The sequence below is a fragment of the Phalangium opilio genome, unplaced genomic scaffold (genome assembly GCF_054372755.1).
Source record: "Phalangium opilio isolate 3A_F unplaced genomic scaffold, DU_Popi_V2 ptg000024l_1, whole genome shotgun sequence".
NCBI classification, from domain to species: Eukaryota; Metazoa; Arthropoda; class Arachnida; order Opiliones; family Phalangiidae; genus Phalangium; species Phalangium opilio.
The window spans coordinates 7,579,792-7,597,979 of record NW_028324155.1 but is presented as its reverse complement, the minus strand read 5'-3'; the positions used below and the strand labels follow the sequence as shown (position 1 = coordinate 7,597,979).

General features: G+C 36.3%; 1 long non-coding RNA gene across 1 annotated transcript; it reads right to left on the bottom strand.

Moving 5' to 3' along the window:
• Positions 1 to 7,274: 7,274 nt before the first annotated feature.
• LOC149692558 (uncharacterized) lies at positions 7,275 to 10,305 on the bottom strand. The gene is made up of 5 exons (XR_016382914.1): positions 10,052 to 10,305; positions 9,251 to 9,981; positions 9,120 to 9,180; positions 8,854 to 9,041; positions 7,275 to 8,776 (listed from the first exon to the last, which is right to left on the bottom strand). It is a non-coding gene; the product is annotated as an uncharacterized LOC149692558 (long non-coding RNA).
• Positions 10,306 to 18,188: the final 7,883 nt, after the last annotated feature.

Genomic DNA, 18,188 nt, shown 5'->3' with positions numbered 1-18,188 from the left:
TAAGTGATTAATATATTTTCAGAGTTTCTTATTAGACTTTCAATTATGCTTTTAGCAAATTAATAATTAAAGTGAGTAGATCTTAGCCATAAATGAAGGGGGATGTTTTTTGAACGATTTTGAGTCGAAAGTGTTGTATGACATTTTACCATCCGGGCCACTGTTTTTGAGTTAAATTTAAATTACGGTTAAATAATTCCAGTTTCACAGCACGGCATGCACCCTTTTTCATCTGGTTTAACAAGTTTTCGTAATATTTTCTTGAAAATCCCTCCCCTTAACAAACATTAATACAAGGTTATAACCCTAGCTTCAAAACTCATCTAGCGTATTTAGGTTGTATCAAAAACTAACCACATTGTTTTAATATTTTTATATCCGTATAAATTTAAAACTATAAAGAAATTTAAAACGCGCAGATATTAGGAGGGGTCGGATAGTTACTATCGAAATTGGTGGCTGGAGAAAATATACAGAAATGAATTCGAGCCCTTTTATATCATTTATATTCATCGTCTTGAGTGATGATTGGGTATAAAAAGAAACAAGCTGTCAAGCAATTAATGATTAGAATTGAATGGTAGCGGAACGCAGAAATGGTTGTCACTCTTAAAGCAAAGCGAATAGTATATCAAGTACTTAATAAATTGAATGATAAAGAGAGCGAGAGCCACTGAATGAATGAATAAATGCGTAGGGTGGCCAAGAGGTACTTAAACGAGATGAGGTGGGAGTGTTGGTTGGGAAAAGCAGCCAGATAATTAATAGTAAATTGGGTGAACGGAGAAAGGAGTTGCTGTCGGTAAATCTTTTCCCATTGTGGATTTAATGGAAGGTCAACAAATACTCAGCCCGCCACCCATTTATAACCAGGGACCCTAGCTGCGCGCGCGCCCGCGTGCCGAAACGTTTTATAACATTTTTCCATCCGCGAAAGATCACGAGCTAAAAGTCTCGCGCCAACGGCGGTTTTTAGCGCCAAAATGACGTAATTGAAGATTATTAAAAATATTAAAATCCTGTAATAATTAAATAATTTAATCTGCACCAAATTCTAATTATTAAACATCGGTTTTTCTACACAATTTTATATCAAACCAAGGAGCTGTAAATTTGCTCAGACTTCCATGCTCCCGTTTGTTAAATTAATATCGGAATTTCGAACGGTCAAAATTGGAGTTACCGCGTATCGCTCGTAACATTCCAAGGCTCAGCGCCCCCTTTGGTATTTTAATCTATCACAATATGAGAAAGAGGCGCCACAATACGGCAGGAAAAAGAATTTGGCGCGCGCTTTCCCTGGACTATTTATCTTTGTACAAAGTAACTCGTGTAAATAATTTCTCCTACATATTTTTTTATACTTCTTTATTTCTTTTATGGTTAGAAGAAAGCTTCTAATTATTAGTTTTAGGCTCTTCTTTGTATTTTAGCTACCGTAAAAACCTTAATGACCCACCCGCTTTAGTAATGCTAATTTATGAGATACGAGAGCGTGTTTTGTAGTGGAAGGAACATCATTTAGAAAAACGTGAGCGGAATTCTCCAAAGAACGTTTTGGGCCACGTTGTTAAAAGCGCATTATCTCGTTAAAAAGGCTTAACACCGATTATCCGTGATTGTAATATTTCGCGGTTTAATTTTGCACACGTTTCTTAACCTGTCCGTGTAAATTGTAATTTATGGATTATAAGTGGAAACTTAGGTAAGAAGAGTAAAAATAAAAAAATGGCTAAACAGTTCGCGATGTTTAGGATAGGTGGCGCCTTTGTCTTCAGTTCAGCTAAAAATCCAATACTCAACTTGAGCAGGTCTAGGCTTACCCTGATAACGAGAGGTACAGACGACACAACCGTTTTAGGCCAATCAGAAGAACGTTTCTCGGATATAGTTTTGAGTATCAATATAGACTTAAATAAATTAATATTTTATAAGAGGCTCAAAGAGTATAATTATATATTATAAAACAAAATTTAAAAAAGTTGCCAATTCTGAAGAATTTATTTGTAATTTCGAAGAATAATTGCTTAATTTAATGTAATTACAGTTGCGAAAATATTAATACCTTGTTTATTAGGAAAGTTTAACTTTTGTTTACTTAACGATACTCTTTTGAAGATAATTACGCGTAAGCAAATAAGAAACAAAATAATTTCTAGTTGTATACCTATAAATTATAATTAGTTTTACAACATAATGATGTCTTACAATATACGACATTACTAATTACTAGAAAACATTTGTTATAATCATAGGTTCATACGTTCCTTTCTATTTTTTTTAAGCATTATATTTTTCTCGCGTTACCGGCCAGTGTTTTAATGATAGCTTTAGTGTTTTGGTACAATATTTGATGCGGCCGGCACACATACGTTTACAACATGTCAGTTACCTGGAACCTGTATATAGAGAGAGAAGGTTTATTATTGATTTTCTAATGGCTTTTACAATATATATATATACGAATACACAGTTTCTAAATTAATCCTTGCACGAATCTTTTTCGTATATAGCTATATAGTTCTTTTTTTTTGTGTGGACTGCCGAATGCTTTTGAAATGCGCAAAAAGCACTGCATGCGGCATTACACGATCCGATCTTTCTGGTAGTGTTACGCCTACTCTCTAATTGGGTTTTCCTTTCCTTCATTGTTTATTTTGTCTTTTCGTGAAAATTTCAATTTTTAATTTTGTTTTCCCACAGTCGAATATTTTAATTTTTAATATTTTTCTTATCAAAAATATAAATCTAAATGTTTTATCATTTATTTTATATTTTATCTACTAGTATAAGTTCTTAAGGATTATACAAGAAAATTCTGGCTTTCATATGACCCTAACCTTTGTATTTGACCCCCAAATATTGAACTAGAAACGCGTACGCTAATTAAATTTTCGACTTATAATTTTTGACATTTTTCTCACGCAATAATGTTTCGAATGACGCATTTATGCGAAAATAGCGTTAAATATGATAATCACAAACATGCATTGCGCAGACTCTACACGCATTCTCACCCGACAAATTGTCCAGACATTCTTTTCTTAATTAAGAGCTGTCAGATGTCGGATTAAAGTCCCCCCCCCCCAATGACAACCGATAGCGAGCTTCCTTGGAATGAATTAAATATATGATGCTAATATAAAAAGCACGTTGCAGCCTGCCTCTCCCTAGCTCAAGTCGGCGACAACTTTGTCTGGAGAAGGGAGCCCCAAATATTCTTTTGATTTTGATAGGAAAGTAACCGAGGCTTATGTTGTATACAACCAAGGCCTCCTAAGGTATATAGTTACTACTTTTCTGGTAAAGATGCCGCCAATGTCAACCCCAGTAATGGCTGCCATTCAACGGTGGCGCCCTCCGACGTTTTTCTAATCATCCGAAGCTGAAAATTAAGACTGTCGGTTTTTATAATATTAGGCCTAGCACCGCGCGTCGGCATTCACTGCCTATCAATTAAGATGGACGTGTGAGAAAGAAAAACCTTCCCAAGTATTAATACTGGTATATGGAAGCCTCCTTCGTAACAACTTCACTTAAGCCTTGTCTGACTTTCGCGCTCCCCCTAACGGTTGATAGGTTAAATATAATTAAAGAGACATTTCTTTTTTTCTTTCTTTATTCTTTTAGTTATAATTAAACGCTTTTAAGTGAAAAATATAGGCTATCAAAATTGATCTCTCGCGCATGGCGTGGTTTACGTGACAGGACCTTGGAATTTTGAATGAGGAATTTGCATACGTTTAACAATATTAGTTATTGTCTAGGGATTTATGATATTAAAATTATCTATCGCTATTTGTGGTGGGTGAATTCTTTTACGCCTTTTACCTACCATATCTTCAAAAAACTCTGTACCCAATGGCCACCTGTATACAGTACACGACGTAACCTATACAGGTAAAGATTATTAATCACAGTGCACCGTGTAGCTTCGTAGAATCGTTACAGACAACGGTGCGGTCAAAAAGCTTTGGCAGCTCAGCAGTCTAGGGTCGACCGGAGTTGGTTTGACCTGTTGATATCTTAAGAGGCTAGCCATACCATACCCCAGACCGATTAAGTAAATGGGCTTTAAGAACGCGGAAGCCTAAAGTACTCACTAGTCTCCTATAATAGCCATTGTTATTCGACATCATTAGTTATAACGCCGCGCGGCCGGCCGCCTCGAGGGGCCGAAAAGAAACTCCTCGAGTGCATGTGTGTGTGTGTAGTAGCTATAGGGTTAAGAATCCCAGATCATTCATGGTCTGCCGTTGCTAGAAAACGAACGGAAGAGGTTAAAAGGCTCTTAATTGAAAAAGATATCGAAAGAAAAGCTTGATTCTTAATTAATGCCTGACCATTATTCTTCAATTTCCCTCGCAATGGATAATTAGTAACAACACCCTGTATCGTTAGATTCCATTGAGGTTCCGTGGTGCGTGCGTACGTACGTCCTTGCATGCGTCCTGATTAGCGTGGTTTGTCAAAGTTAATCAGTCATATGATAGCTACTTTTGACCATGGGTTAATTAATTTTTAATCTTTTTAAGGTCTTATAAAGCTAGTATTGCATAGAGTTGGTATAAGTCTATATTCATAAGTTTGACATCATCTCTCCAAGCTGTTTTGAAGTAAATACATCTCGCTTTTCAAAGTGTAATTGTACGACTATCTTTTTGATTGGACAGAAAGTTGAAAAGACGAGGAGAAGTATACAATCGTAGCAAAGTCTAATATTGTTAAAACGTTACAACTCAATGACTCCACTAAGCTATCCAAAAATTCGGTGGTTTTCCGTGATGAAACAAACAATGGGGGACTATAGAGTGATATCACCCGTATACCATACAAGATCGTAGCCGTCAACCCACGCCGCTCACTGACCTTTGGCGTTCTCGTTCAATTCTCTTTTGAAAAACGCCTGGCCCGACTCCGTATTCTTTGAAAACAGTATATCCCCGCTGGCGACACCACCAACTATGCTGGGCCAAAATGGGTACAGGATTTTTTCCTACTGCTATACCCGTAATAGGGGGTGTCTAGTATTGATATAGCAGATCCCCAAATTCTTTGGAGTGCGTATACTGGATATGGAGGCTTTGGAGTGGTGGCGGTGGGGAAATAGGAAAAAATTGGTCTGGTAGGTTTTTGCTTAGGGGGAGGAGTTTTGTGCCGTTGGTAGGCTCTTTTTTTTTCAGGAAGGTCCGGGGGCTCGCCTCATCCATCATCGGCCCTTCCTTTTGGCCCCGCGACGGCCCGCTGTCATCCGGACGCAGCTGCCGTGGCTCGGGCGCCGAGGTCGCGCATCCTTGCAGACACGAGGTGACAGAGTTCTAGCTCTCTCCTAGCTCCGAGAAGAAAGACCCAGTTTTTACCTCGTGCATGAGACTGCACCAGCTAACTCTCAACTCTACTTTGGCTACGTCTTTCTTTCCTTACCAGAAGTAACCCTCAAAAACCCTTAGCCAGGGGTTAATGCTGAAGATTAGTGGCGTAACAGACCACTCCAATAATCACATGCAGAGAAACCAACACGCAGTCTATAGGGAGGTCACCTTCTAAAGGTATTTCCCTCGCGCCTAAGGAACTGAGGGATAAGGTGTCCAACTTCCGAAAATGCATTCGAATGTGCTAGTGCTAGCCCAGTAGTACGTAGGACGGTTGATGTTAGAGAGCTAACTTCTTTAAAATATTGATATAAACATTCGCTGGTGCGGGTCACTTTTTTTTTTCTTGGTCCAAGGGGTAGAAGGCGGCTTTGCTTCTGTTATCCTATGATCAGAGTCTGAGTTTACCGGATAAAAAAAAAATCACCGCCTATTTCTTCCGCTATACTACTCATTTTCAAACCTCCTCTTCATCCCCCGCGAGCGTCCGCGTTCCTGAAAATTGAGATAATCAGATACGCGGGACTCGAGACCCGTCCAGGAAACTGTGGCCGTTCAATAAAAAGGTTGTACTCTCTCTCTTACTAGCCTTCTAGCAGTCCAAGCTCCCGCTCTGTGTGACAACTGTTCAATATTACACACATACACGAAAAAATAAAATGATTCACTGCCAACGAATGACCGACCAGAGTCGCGTATGTACGACCTAGGGATCACCGTTGGATTGATTCATCTCTGCTTGTATAAAAAAAACCCCCAAAACAGAAGGACTTATCTCTTATTGATATTTGCATAATTTGTGTCACCGCAAATATTATACCGAACCAAAGTAGTATGATACTGCATTCGTCATTAACCAAATTGAATATTTAAATTGTTTACGTGCATGGTTAAAATTTTCCCATAATTCCTTTCGCACAATTCCTTAGCACAATATTAAGGAGTTGAAATTTAGGCTTAAACAATGTTTCCTTTTTAACTCTTTAAATGACCTTTAACCCCGAATTAGGTCTTGGTATTGGAAGATCATAAGACCCAATAACTGTTGAAGCATTCCCCAAAATTTATATATTTTCTTTTTATGATGAAAATACATTCTTTAGATCTCAGTCTTCAATCTTGACATTATTTGCGTATGTATATAACAATACTACCACCAGTAGCGGGGGGGCAGCTAGCGTTACGTATACAGCTTGGCAATATCGTCGATTGAAATTGCGCTAGCCACGCGCGCTCGCTATGCATGCACCTACAAAAGAAACTTGAATGATTTCCTGTCAGGTTTCTGGCCAGATACGTCGCGAAGCTCGCGCTAGCTCAAAATCCCAAAAATTCCTTATCTCTCTTACACCCTAACCTCACTTTTCCTTTCCCGCCCGCTCACCACCCCTCCGTTCCTGTAAAACTCCAACCCTATAGCGTGGCCCTCTTCGAAACTCCAGCCCTGTAAAACCCCTTTTATACTAGGGACCTCCGTCGCGCAGTTAGGCCTAAAAATTTTCCCTGAAAACCGAGATAGCCCAACCAACTCTCTAGCTACTATAGTTTTGTTGGAAAAGTGGGAAGCGAATCTTTTTGAAAAAGAGCACGACGCGTACAAAGTGGCTTTGAAAAATATCTTTTGGAACCTTTACTGCATTTTGCATTGTGCGTGTACCATTTTTGCGCGCCCTGCACTGGTTCGTTCCTTCTCGAACCTTGGTTGTAAAAAAAAAGTAGTTTTTGAGGGAAGCAAAGCCGATAACCGATTCCGGTTGGCTCGAGCTAGTCGATCTCATCGAACGAGCCGAGCCAAGCTGAGAGAGAGAGAGAGAGAGAGAGAGAGAGTGACTCGATAAGAAAAATTTTTCAAAGGAGAACTTGAAAGTCGATAGCCCGATGATGAACTACTATATACGTCCATGGCACAACAGCTTCACCAAAAACTTTATTTTCAAGTTTTTTATTTTTTATTTTTTAACTATGGTATGGGGTATGGTTAAAAAAAGAGTTGAAATCTTCAACAGAAAATTATTTTTATTAAATGAAAAATGACGGTTCTTCTTGAAACGTCGACTTATGATTATATCTAATGTGATTTAAAGAGGTTATGACCTCTAAGGGTCATCGGGTTTATATTCCCTATGGGGTTTTGACTATTACGAAGGCGAGGGGTCAGATACTCAAAGTGAGTAGCCCCTCGTTTGAAGGTCAACAGCGTTCCACGTGTTATTCTTATTCTTATTTTATTTTATCCGTGATATTTAAATCAAACCCTTATTGTTTAACAATACCTCATACTTTATCAAAGTAAGTTCACAATAGCGGACGAGATAAAAATAGACGAAAAATAGGCCAAACTTTCCTCTGTGCGTTGGAACAATGTTACTTTTTGCCAAGCAAGCGTAGAGGAACTGACTGGTTCGGAGAATTCCTTTGTCACACGAAGGAAAAGGAAAAAGAGGGTCTTTCCTTATCTTTTCCTATTTCGACTCACTTTTCCTGGCATGACGTTGGTTCTAAGGTCTTTTCTTTTTTTTTTCTTCCATTCCTGGAGCGTCGACGTTTAGCTTATTTGTATCGTTGTTCCTCGGTATACACCGGGTTAGTTCATGTATATCTCTGGACTGGTGAAGGGGACCAATGGATCTAGAGAGTTAGTTCCCTGGCATGCACAAGCTAGAGAGAGACACGTGCTTCACTAGGCAGAAAACGTCCAAGCATTGTCTTTAGCTAATGACGGAATAATTTGACAGATTTATGCATAATGCTGATAAGGCCTAATCGATCCGCAATCTGCCGCGCGCTTGGGCCTTGGCTGCCTGCCTGCTTGCCTCTTCCCGCGCCTATCAGGGACCGTCTGTACAGTTAAGCCTTTTACACTGTTTAACAACCTTTGCAAAAAGGAAGTTCAAACGTTGGCGCCTTTTTACTACACCCCTTCAGTGAGTGAAACTTTGCAAACGAAAAGAAATAGTTCTTTCTTTCTCTTCTAGGCTGGCAATACTGCTGAGCAGATTGTACGCTGCTGGACCTTTTCTAAACCAGGCGGTTTAAATTCAGAGAAATATATATATATAGAGACAGATATTCAAAGCTAGCTATAGCTACTTCAGCTAAAGTTTCTTTTACGACTTTATCAGCCATTTTTATGCTTTCATAAACAAATTGTTTTTGCACCCATGAGCTAAATATCGTCTGCTAGATTCGTAATCACTCCGTTAATAAATTATTTCCAACTGATTTAGGCCGTAAGATATGAATTAGATTCAATATAGGCCTAGTGTTTTTTTTTCTCCGTAGCAGACGACGCTTCTGTACGCGTCTTCTTATTTCATTTACGGTTTTTTTTTCTTTTTTTTTTTTAATTTTGGGCCTTGGCTCGGGTGCATAATGAAGGCGAGTTTTATTTCTGAGAAGACTAGCTGTAAGGATAAAAAAGAATTTTTTTTTATTCATTTAAAAAGATACATCAGGGATGCGATTATAAAGTTTATCATACCGTGATTTAAATCATATTGAGGAAGGTTATTCTTTATATACGGCCCCCTTTTTTCTTATATAAATATAATAAGCGTTCTCAATAGTTTCCCAAAAGAATGACCGGGATTTTTTTTTTTTTTTTTTTACTTTTTTATCGTTTCGTTTCTTGAATAATTTTAGGTCACGAGGGTTTTTTTCTTCTGCGTTCTTTTGCAATTCAAAAAATTAAAATTTTATTTAAAAAATGAAAAAATAAAAATTCGAAATAGATTTATGTAATTTTACTTCTGTTTTTCGGAGAAGTCAAAATAAAAACAATCCTTGAATTCGAAAACACCCCTATACTCTAGTTTAAATGAATTTACACCCCTATTATGTAAATGTATACAATTTTAAAACGGTATAACCCAACCTACCTCTAAAATCCTGTTAACTAAATAACAGATTTACGTGGGTGCATGCCAGTTACCAGTTTTGGGGTTAAAATGATTTTCAAGATTTTCCAAGTAAGGGTTGAAAAATCCGAGAAAATATTTCTTTGAAACTAATCTTTGAAGCGCGGGTCAAAGGTCACGCATATTTTCGCTGTCCGTAAATATAATTCCTATGGATACTTTAAAATAGTTATTTTGATTTGTCAATGTGAAGGGCAAAAATCTGGACCTAGTTTTCAATTGCAACCCTATAGGCTGGAGAAACTGTACTGGTGTAATACCCCTACCATCACCTCAACGGAGACATAAAATCAATGACTGGGGAGCTTGGCGAAGTCTCCCTTTACCGACCCTTCACCACCCCAAGCTCCAAATGACGATTTCATAGTGCCGAAAACCCCCTCCACATTCCCCACCCCTCTATACTCTTGTCCCCGAATCGGCAACCCTGATAGGCTAGATACCCAACTGGCAAGCAGCCACGTGGTGTTGTACCGCTTGCGTGGATGGCGTAAAAGAGAAAGACAGCGCCAAAACTAAGAAGAAATCAAGCCAAGCGGGGATCCTGTTGTGTACGTCTGATGTGTATTCCTGTTAGGCTTAACAAAAACAACCTCTCGTGGTCTACTTTCCCTTTCTGCATGAGCCTCTTCAAATTTCAAGTTGAGAAGCTACCACGGGTAATAGTGTGGACTAGTTAAGATTCTAAAAGACTTGATGATATACCAAAGGGGATGTTAATGAATGCATTGAATTTGATCTTTTGTAGCAATCAGGAAATACCTTAGAATATTTTTGGTTGTTGGAGATATTTACACATTTCGTAATTGTAAATGTGATTCGGTTTGCCAACGTACTCGTACTATTTAGTATTCATACGCCAAAGAAAATATCCATTGCAAGTTTTGCACTGTTTAATAAACAAAACCATGCGCATTTCTGAGCTCGAGTAACATATCTTATTGCGAACAATGGACTCCTGTACCAGATTTGGTGTATGGAATACAACCTCCCTCGAGCTTCTCTAGAGTTTGAATCGTCGGGGCCTTCTTTCATACTCTGTGGCATCAGTAAGGGTTAGCAAAGGGAGAGGATGTATAGGTTTGGTTATAGATTCATCCCCGCCGCTACATTTCCTTCGTTGAGCTCCTTTCGGCGAATTGACAAGCCCGTTACCATGGAGATTTATGGGAGAATGGGACGCTTCCGATGCGGGAAGAGCAACCTCCACCTCAAACACACTAACCCTCATCCTCTCCCTCTCTCTCTCTCTGTGTCTATCCCTTAGATTCCCAGCCTTTTTCTTTCCTTTTTCTCACGTTTTGCCATTCTTCCTTCATCCATAGAGAGATAGTCGACTTTTTCTTTTGCCACTTTCACTCCAAACACGAGCACCGCTTTGTCAAAAGAAAAATATATTTCTATTTTACAATCTCCTTTTTATTATTTCAATTTTGTTTTTATAGTTTTGATATTTTTCAATCAATCGAAAAAACCGCTTTGAATTTGTTGGTAGCGTGTTGGGAGTTTTTTTACGTACTTTTCAAATCATATTTAAGCTGGAAATAATTTTTAACTCAACTTTAGGAGCTAGCAACGTTGTAAATTTAAATATTTTGTAAGAATGGGTTCTATAGTTTCATAGATAAAATTGTACGCTTTCCAACGGTACCAAGTATTTGCGTTAACAACAAACAGAACTAGAAGAAATTAAGATTTAAAAAACAAAAAATAATAATAATTTTTGAGATGGGCATGACTGTGAAATCGTTTTCCAGGGGTGAATAGATATATTTAACAAATTTCTTGTTTATATTTCTAAATTAAAAGGGTCCTAATTAATCATTCTAAACCCGCCTATTCAAATTATTTATACAAATATATAATTTTTAAAACTGCCTAGAAAAAGTGTAAGCAAAAAAATTCGTACTTCATTTGCAGTACTTAAGGAGTAAAACACTCTCACTCTCCGTTTTCAAGTCATTTAGCAAAAGGTCCCTTCTCCGCCGTTTTTCAGCGCTTTTAAACAATTAACTGCGATTAGTCTTAAGTAACCCAAAGGAAATCATTCAACCCTAGCCAACAAAAAACGCTTCAAGTTGTTTTTTTTTCTTCTCAACTAAATTCATTTTGCACAAATGAGAAAAGGACAGTTGACGCGGAGGGGGGACATCATGAACGATTCTATCATGAAATTGCTAAAACAAATCGTTTCAACTTTTATAAAACAGTTCAAGCTCTCCCTAAATGACTTAAGCCTAACACTGACAGTCCCAATTGTACGTTTAATTCTTTTTTTCTAACTCTCTGTCGCTAATTTCTAGAATAACAAAAAGGTTCATCAAGGATGATCCTTTGCCTCTCCTAGTTAAGCCTAGGAAATGTGAAATAAACCAATTTTTCCATCGAACTCGCCATCCAGATTATAGGCTAAATAATTTTCAGTCAATTCATCTTATGAAGAAAAAGTATTGCTTTTTGTTTGAAAGTAGGCTTAGCGAAAATAAGTGTCGTCTGCTTATAACTATCACCCTGGACATAAGTCTACATATTCTTCTATATTTACAGGCAGCAACCCAAAAGAGTGAAGAATTAGGCTTAGCAAAACTGTCGTCTGCTTTAAAATTCTCCTTTTCACTGTTTTCACATCGCCTTTAAGAAAATTTTCAAATCGAAAGGCATTTTTTTAGGTATCTCTTTCGGCAGCGCGTATTCCCAGGCTTAGAAAAATATATATACGTAACTCTTTTTGAAAAGAATCCTAAGCGATGGTACAGGGGTGTTAATTATCATTCTTTTTCACTCCCTTACCGACGTACCGTAGACAGTCTCTCATTCTCTCTCTCTCTCTCTCTCAGCACTGTATATAGATCTCTCTTATCGTAATCTAGCAGCTAGCTATAGCTCGTGTGAGGAATCGGACCTATACAGTGTATACCGTACCCCACATTATACCCCCCATTTTCCCCATCATGCATTTCGCTCATTAGTAAGACTGGTGTCCCATAGGAATGCGGGGAGTGAAAACCGAGCTCGACTAGCTTCCAAATAATTCAAATGAAGAGAAAGAAGAAAACGGCATTGCATTTTTAGCTTTTCCTACTACTATCATCGTCGAGTTACTTTTCACTACTAACCAAGGCTTCGCCACCATTTTTAAGTCCTTAATATCAGTCTCAGGTGACATCTATCGGTTAGGATAGACTCTACCTTGGGAGTTGAAGAACTAGGCAACGAGCTAATACGTGGAAAAGAAGGATATCTAGTTACTTTTCTTCGCATCTTCCAAGTTTTCTCCGCGATTTCTTTCGGTGTTTTTTTTTTTCTTCTTTATTTTCTTTTAAGACTTGATCCATTAGGAAATACGTTGGGCTAATGAGTTGTCAAAAATGTCTCTTAAAAATGCGCCCACCCCCTATACTAGGAATGAAGAGTTTGTTTACTATGAGGAAATATGGCTGGCATGTGCTATGGATATATTTGAAAAGATTTTAACTGATAACCTTTTGACCCCTCAACAATTTAGTCAAGTACTGCCAGCCAGGGCAGCACGAGTTTCTAGTAATTAAGCTTTTGAATGAATGGATTGAATTTTAACTTTGTAGGTTTTTGTGGTTAACTACGAATCGCCCACGCGTTTAGAAAAGTTTGAGTGCTGACATGAGATGGACGTTTCTTTTTCAATTTATTCTTTTTTTAATTTGGGTTTTTTCTTTCTCGAGGTTCGATATTATGAAAAGAGACCACACAGGGTGGCCTACTTTACGGGTTTTATTTTCTGTGTTTCTGTATAGGCTTTGATTTTTGATATATATATACGTCGTGATATTAAACAGGTCACTGTTTAACCCCAAAATTTGACTCGGACCTCCTACGCGCGCGCGCGCGTGTGTGTGTTCGGAAGTTAGTTATGTGTTATTAATTTTAAAATTTGGCGCTCGTCATGCGGTATTAACGTCACGTTATATACCCGTTAAGCCTTGGTTTCAAATTCGAATTCCTCGCGAATCTTTATCTAAAATATTCGCACGCGCTTTGACAATTATCTCGAGGGGATATGTCACGTGATTTCAAATTTGAATTAGGCGCGATTTAAAAATTTTAACGACACGTGGTTATAGTAAAAACGCAAAATTTCAACTTTTTCTTCGAGGAATCATGGTCGTGTTAATTCGCGCGCATATTGCTTATACTATACAGTCTAGCCTAGTTTTTCCGCGCGCCAATTTTTACCCGTCCAATCAAAATTAGCCTCTGCGGGCTACCGCGTCGTTCTATTGTTCGTTCTGGAGAAAGTTGCTTGCAGAATTTTCAAGGGATAAAAAAGTTTGGGATTTTTTTTTGGATGGATCCTTCTTTTCTTTTTCTTCTAACGAAACCGCGACAACAAAAGGGGAAAAGAAAGAATAAGATAGTGAAAAAAAGAAGAATATTCTGGCATCGCATGGAACAATGTCTTTTTCCAAAGGGGCGGCTGAGTCAGTTGTGGTCCCCCTATAAGAAATTTTAGGAAGGTGGACCGTATAAGATAGGGTTGGACTCAAAAGTCTCAAAGAGAATAGAAAACCCAGGCTAAGAAACCCCCATAGGTTTCGTTCCCAATTTTTTATTGCTATTTATTGTGTGGAGAAATCAATTAAAAATTGTTTAATTTGAGAATGTTTAAAACAAAAAAGGCCGGTTGTGAAATTAAATTTAAAATGACCTTGATATACTAGAACACCCTAATCTTAATTTCCATTCTCGCCTATATCGTTATTATATAATTTTGCAGCGATCCACGATGTTCTTTCCTATGACTGTTACGAAATTTTCGTATTTATCGAAAAATAAAATAACCAAAGTAAATAATGAAGTATTTACTAGCAAATAATGGAAATAGTATATAGCTAATTATTTGTAAACGTATATCGTCAAATATTTTTGATAGTGCAAATATAATTTGCAATATTTGACAGTTAATGGCTTTAAAATTGCAATTTAACTATTGAAATATTGATTGGGACTTTTTATTATTTTTTTTATGAAAAATATTGTCTAAAATATTTATTTTTAAATCTATAATTAGGCCTACATTCAGCAAATCAAAAGCTGAAGAAATATGACACACGTGATAGGAAAAGGTAACCCGCGATTGACAAAATGGCGGACCTTTATAGGCGGAGTAACACAATCATGAACATTAAACCACGTAGAAAATAAAATTCGTGTTTGTTAACTTCAGCTCCAGGTAGTATACTGTATTTCTGGCGAAAGTAAAAGAAATCTTACCGCCTCAAATTCATCATATATTTTATTATGAAGCAGAAAGTATAGTTTTCCTTTTTCTATATACCCTAGCTTTTGTATCTCTAGAGGACACACTTTTTTTTAATATAAAAACAGAAACTTTTTGACTGAAGCTCGGAATATAAAAATTGCGCCAAAACATTGTAGGAGGAAAAATATTGGAGTTGAAAAAAGCACGAAAATAAAATGTAGAAGTAAAAAAAAGTTGCGCGTGACAGCATCCCGATCGACTCGCCAAAAGAAATAAAAATGGCGGGAAAAAATGGGCGGGAATAATACCAACTTTAGTAGTAGAGAATCTCCACCTATTTCCTCGCGCTGACATGAAGTCTATACAGCACGAGATCTACTATACGCGCGCGAAAAAAAAATAAAAATGGTGACAATGAGATGGCGGGAAACAAAATCCACTTCACGTTTTGTTATACCTTCCTGAACTCGCTGCAGGTTTGTTTTGTAATGTTTTCCAAGTTGGTGAAGTCGCCATCTAGAAAGGGACTAAAATTCCATAAAAATCAAGCCAAATTCTAACACATTCCATGATTGCAAATACAATCTTTTTTATAGCAATTTTTTTTCCTGGGTTCTATCTTAATTGAAATCCAATAAAAAGGCAAAGACCTTCTTCCATATGATGATAGAGTATACAATATATATCGTAACAGTCTTTGTAAACGCGAAAATTCCCATTTAGATATTACAAAATCTATTATAGAATTATACCCAATTTAAGATTGTTTTCTCTTGGGGATACATTTTGGGTCAATACAACTTTTCGCCCTTATACACTGTCCGAACTGGCGAGAGATACAACATAACACAACTGGACAGCTCCTCCCTAGCCGGACCTATATGTCATGCAGTGTTGTGTTGGTTTTGTACAAGGACAGAGACTACGCTGTAGAGGTTGTACGTTACGTTTTACCTTATCTAGAAATGTCGAAAAGCTATAGTTCTATATATATATATATATATATATAGTATAACATATCGGATATAGTGTACTGTATAATTAGGGGTCTTTTGTACTCTCTATTGTTTACCAGTCGTCGACATTTATCGATTATTTTCTCACTCCGAGGGTGTCATGATACTAAAACCTAACAACGTTCTGTCCCGTTATATTTCGAATAAGTGGTTGCGCAGCATCAAGTACCTTAGATATGAATGCGTATATATGTAGAAAGGTGGTTAAGCTATTTGAAATCGTAGGCCTAGAATCGGTAGTTTTATACTACTAAATTCTAGTGGTTTACTACTACTTCATAATCGTAAAAAAATCGAAAATCACTAGACAACAGTATCGAATTAAATAAATATTTAAATCACTCAATCGGTAGTATTATAATACTAAAATATAGTAGTTTTCATACTATTATTTATATACCATCAAAATCTTAGCAAACTCGAAAATCCTTAGCTTTAATTATCGTATCAAAGAAAACCTGATTAAATGTTTTTTAAATCAAAATATTGGGAAGAAAAAAATATTATCTCTATAAAATAATAGAAAATATATATTAACATTTTTAAGTATAAAATTATTTAAATATTAATTCATTTAGTCATTTAGTCGAAAATCAGCGCCTATATTGTCAGAGTTAAAGTGTCGCTATTATAAATTCTCCAATAACAAAGGCTTAAAATTATTTTTTTTATAATTGGATGAGTGCGTTTTTTAGTCATTAATTCTTTTATAATATTTTTTATCTATTCTCTCTTAGATTCTGATTTTACTAAAGAAGGCGAGCGAAAGTGTCACTTAGTTTTAAATAAAGGAGTGCAGTTGGATTTTTTTTAAACCTCGTTAAAGAATCACTCGAAATTTCCAAACCGAATGAAGACTTTTGTATTTACGTATAAAGGTAAGGGCTTTTTTTTGTATTTTGGTATTCATTAGGTCTCCTGTCAATTAGCGTAGAGCATTAATTATTCAATATTGACGCTTCAATCAACCAACAAAGGGTAAAAGGTGTTGATGGCTACTGCTCAGGGAGAGTTTGCAATGTTGGGAAGCTTAGGAGGTTTGTTGTCATTGCGATGAAAGTATACTTCTTGTGGTGAAATGAAGTATCTGAAATAAGGGTTTAATTTAATTGTAAGTCTTAATTAAGACTAATTTAAATGTGATATACTGGTTTATAGCTCCCGTATGAATCTAGTTTTTCTTTTCTTTTTTCATAGAAATTAATTGGGGAATTTCAAGTTTGAAATATGTTTGTTTTGTATGACTTCCAATTAACAATTTGAAATTTGAAATTTGAGCCCGTTAAATTTTCTTTTTATTAATTAACTTAATAATGTAATTAAAAAGTATCAGTTTTCCAACGCAATAAAGATCTTCCGAAACCACTCGTAAGGAATTAAATAAAAGCTCTCAAATTAAATCAGTCTCAATTAGAGAATCAGGCCAAGTTTGCTCCATATTTTACCCAAAATCTTTATTACGTTTTAATGCTGCAATCTCAACTTGAATATTATACGTATCTAGATATTTTATAGACTTATTTAATTCCCACAAAAACCTCTACCATATTGTTTTAATTACTAAGTGAATTCGATATAAGACCTCAATTTTATTATAGCTAACACTCGGAATATAGCCGTTGGGAATAACTCGGAATATTTTTCAAGTGTATTGTGATACTGATGCGTAGAAAAAGAAAAGAGACTTATTATCATAACCAGTATACCCACACGCTAAGCCTAAAATGTACAAAATATCTGTCTGCCAAAGGGCTGTTTATATTAAATATATGCAGTTGTTCTGGGCGTAAACCAAGCTGAGATTGCTCCATTGTCAAACCCACGTTATGTCATTGTTTTATGAGTTGAAATATGGATATTCTAACAGTCGGCTCAAACTTAGGTTGAAATTCGTTAAGAGTTTGTGTTAATTTATTTCTTCGCTTCCAGTTTTTCCGTCTGTAACGTATTTTTTCGAGGGGTTGGATACTTCGCTATTTAATTTCCATTTGCAATTTTGAGCTCTAAAATCTATTTTATTTTTATTATATATTTTACCCAATTTTTTTTAAACTTACGGAAATTATATAAGTATCCATTCCCTTGTACTGGTCCTAACCGTAAAATTACTTTCCTATCCGTCCAGTTTTGGCATAAATTTTGTGTTTAAAACATTTTTATAGGCTAAAAGAAATAAAAATTAGTATTCTAGTCATTTATATGAAAGGAGATTTTTCTAAGGGAGAAAATAAGCCCCCAGGTGATACATTTTTTTCTTTATCAATAAAAACTTCATTTTTCAAGATAATATTACGAAAGTGTCCGCTTGTGGTGATTTTTGACGTAAGCAATCAAATAATTTGTCAATTCCCTTTTTTTTCTTCTAAAACTTGCTTTTATAATAAATGGTTCCACTTTTTTGTTCCACCCTTGCTTACCGAAATATAAGTATACGTTACAGGATTAAATTTAAATATTATATAAATTAAGTTCTAAATTTATCTATAATCTGATTTGCATACATAATTATAGATTTATTAATTTTATCTATACCCGACCCGGGGATGTATTGGTATAGTTTCAGGCTCAAAAGGGTCCAGTTTCCTATAGGATAATACGTGGTTCTAATGCAAATTTCTAACCATTCTTTGTATGAATGATATTT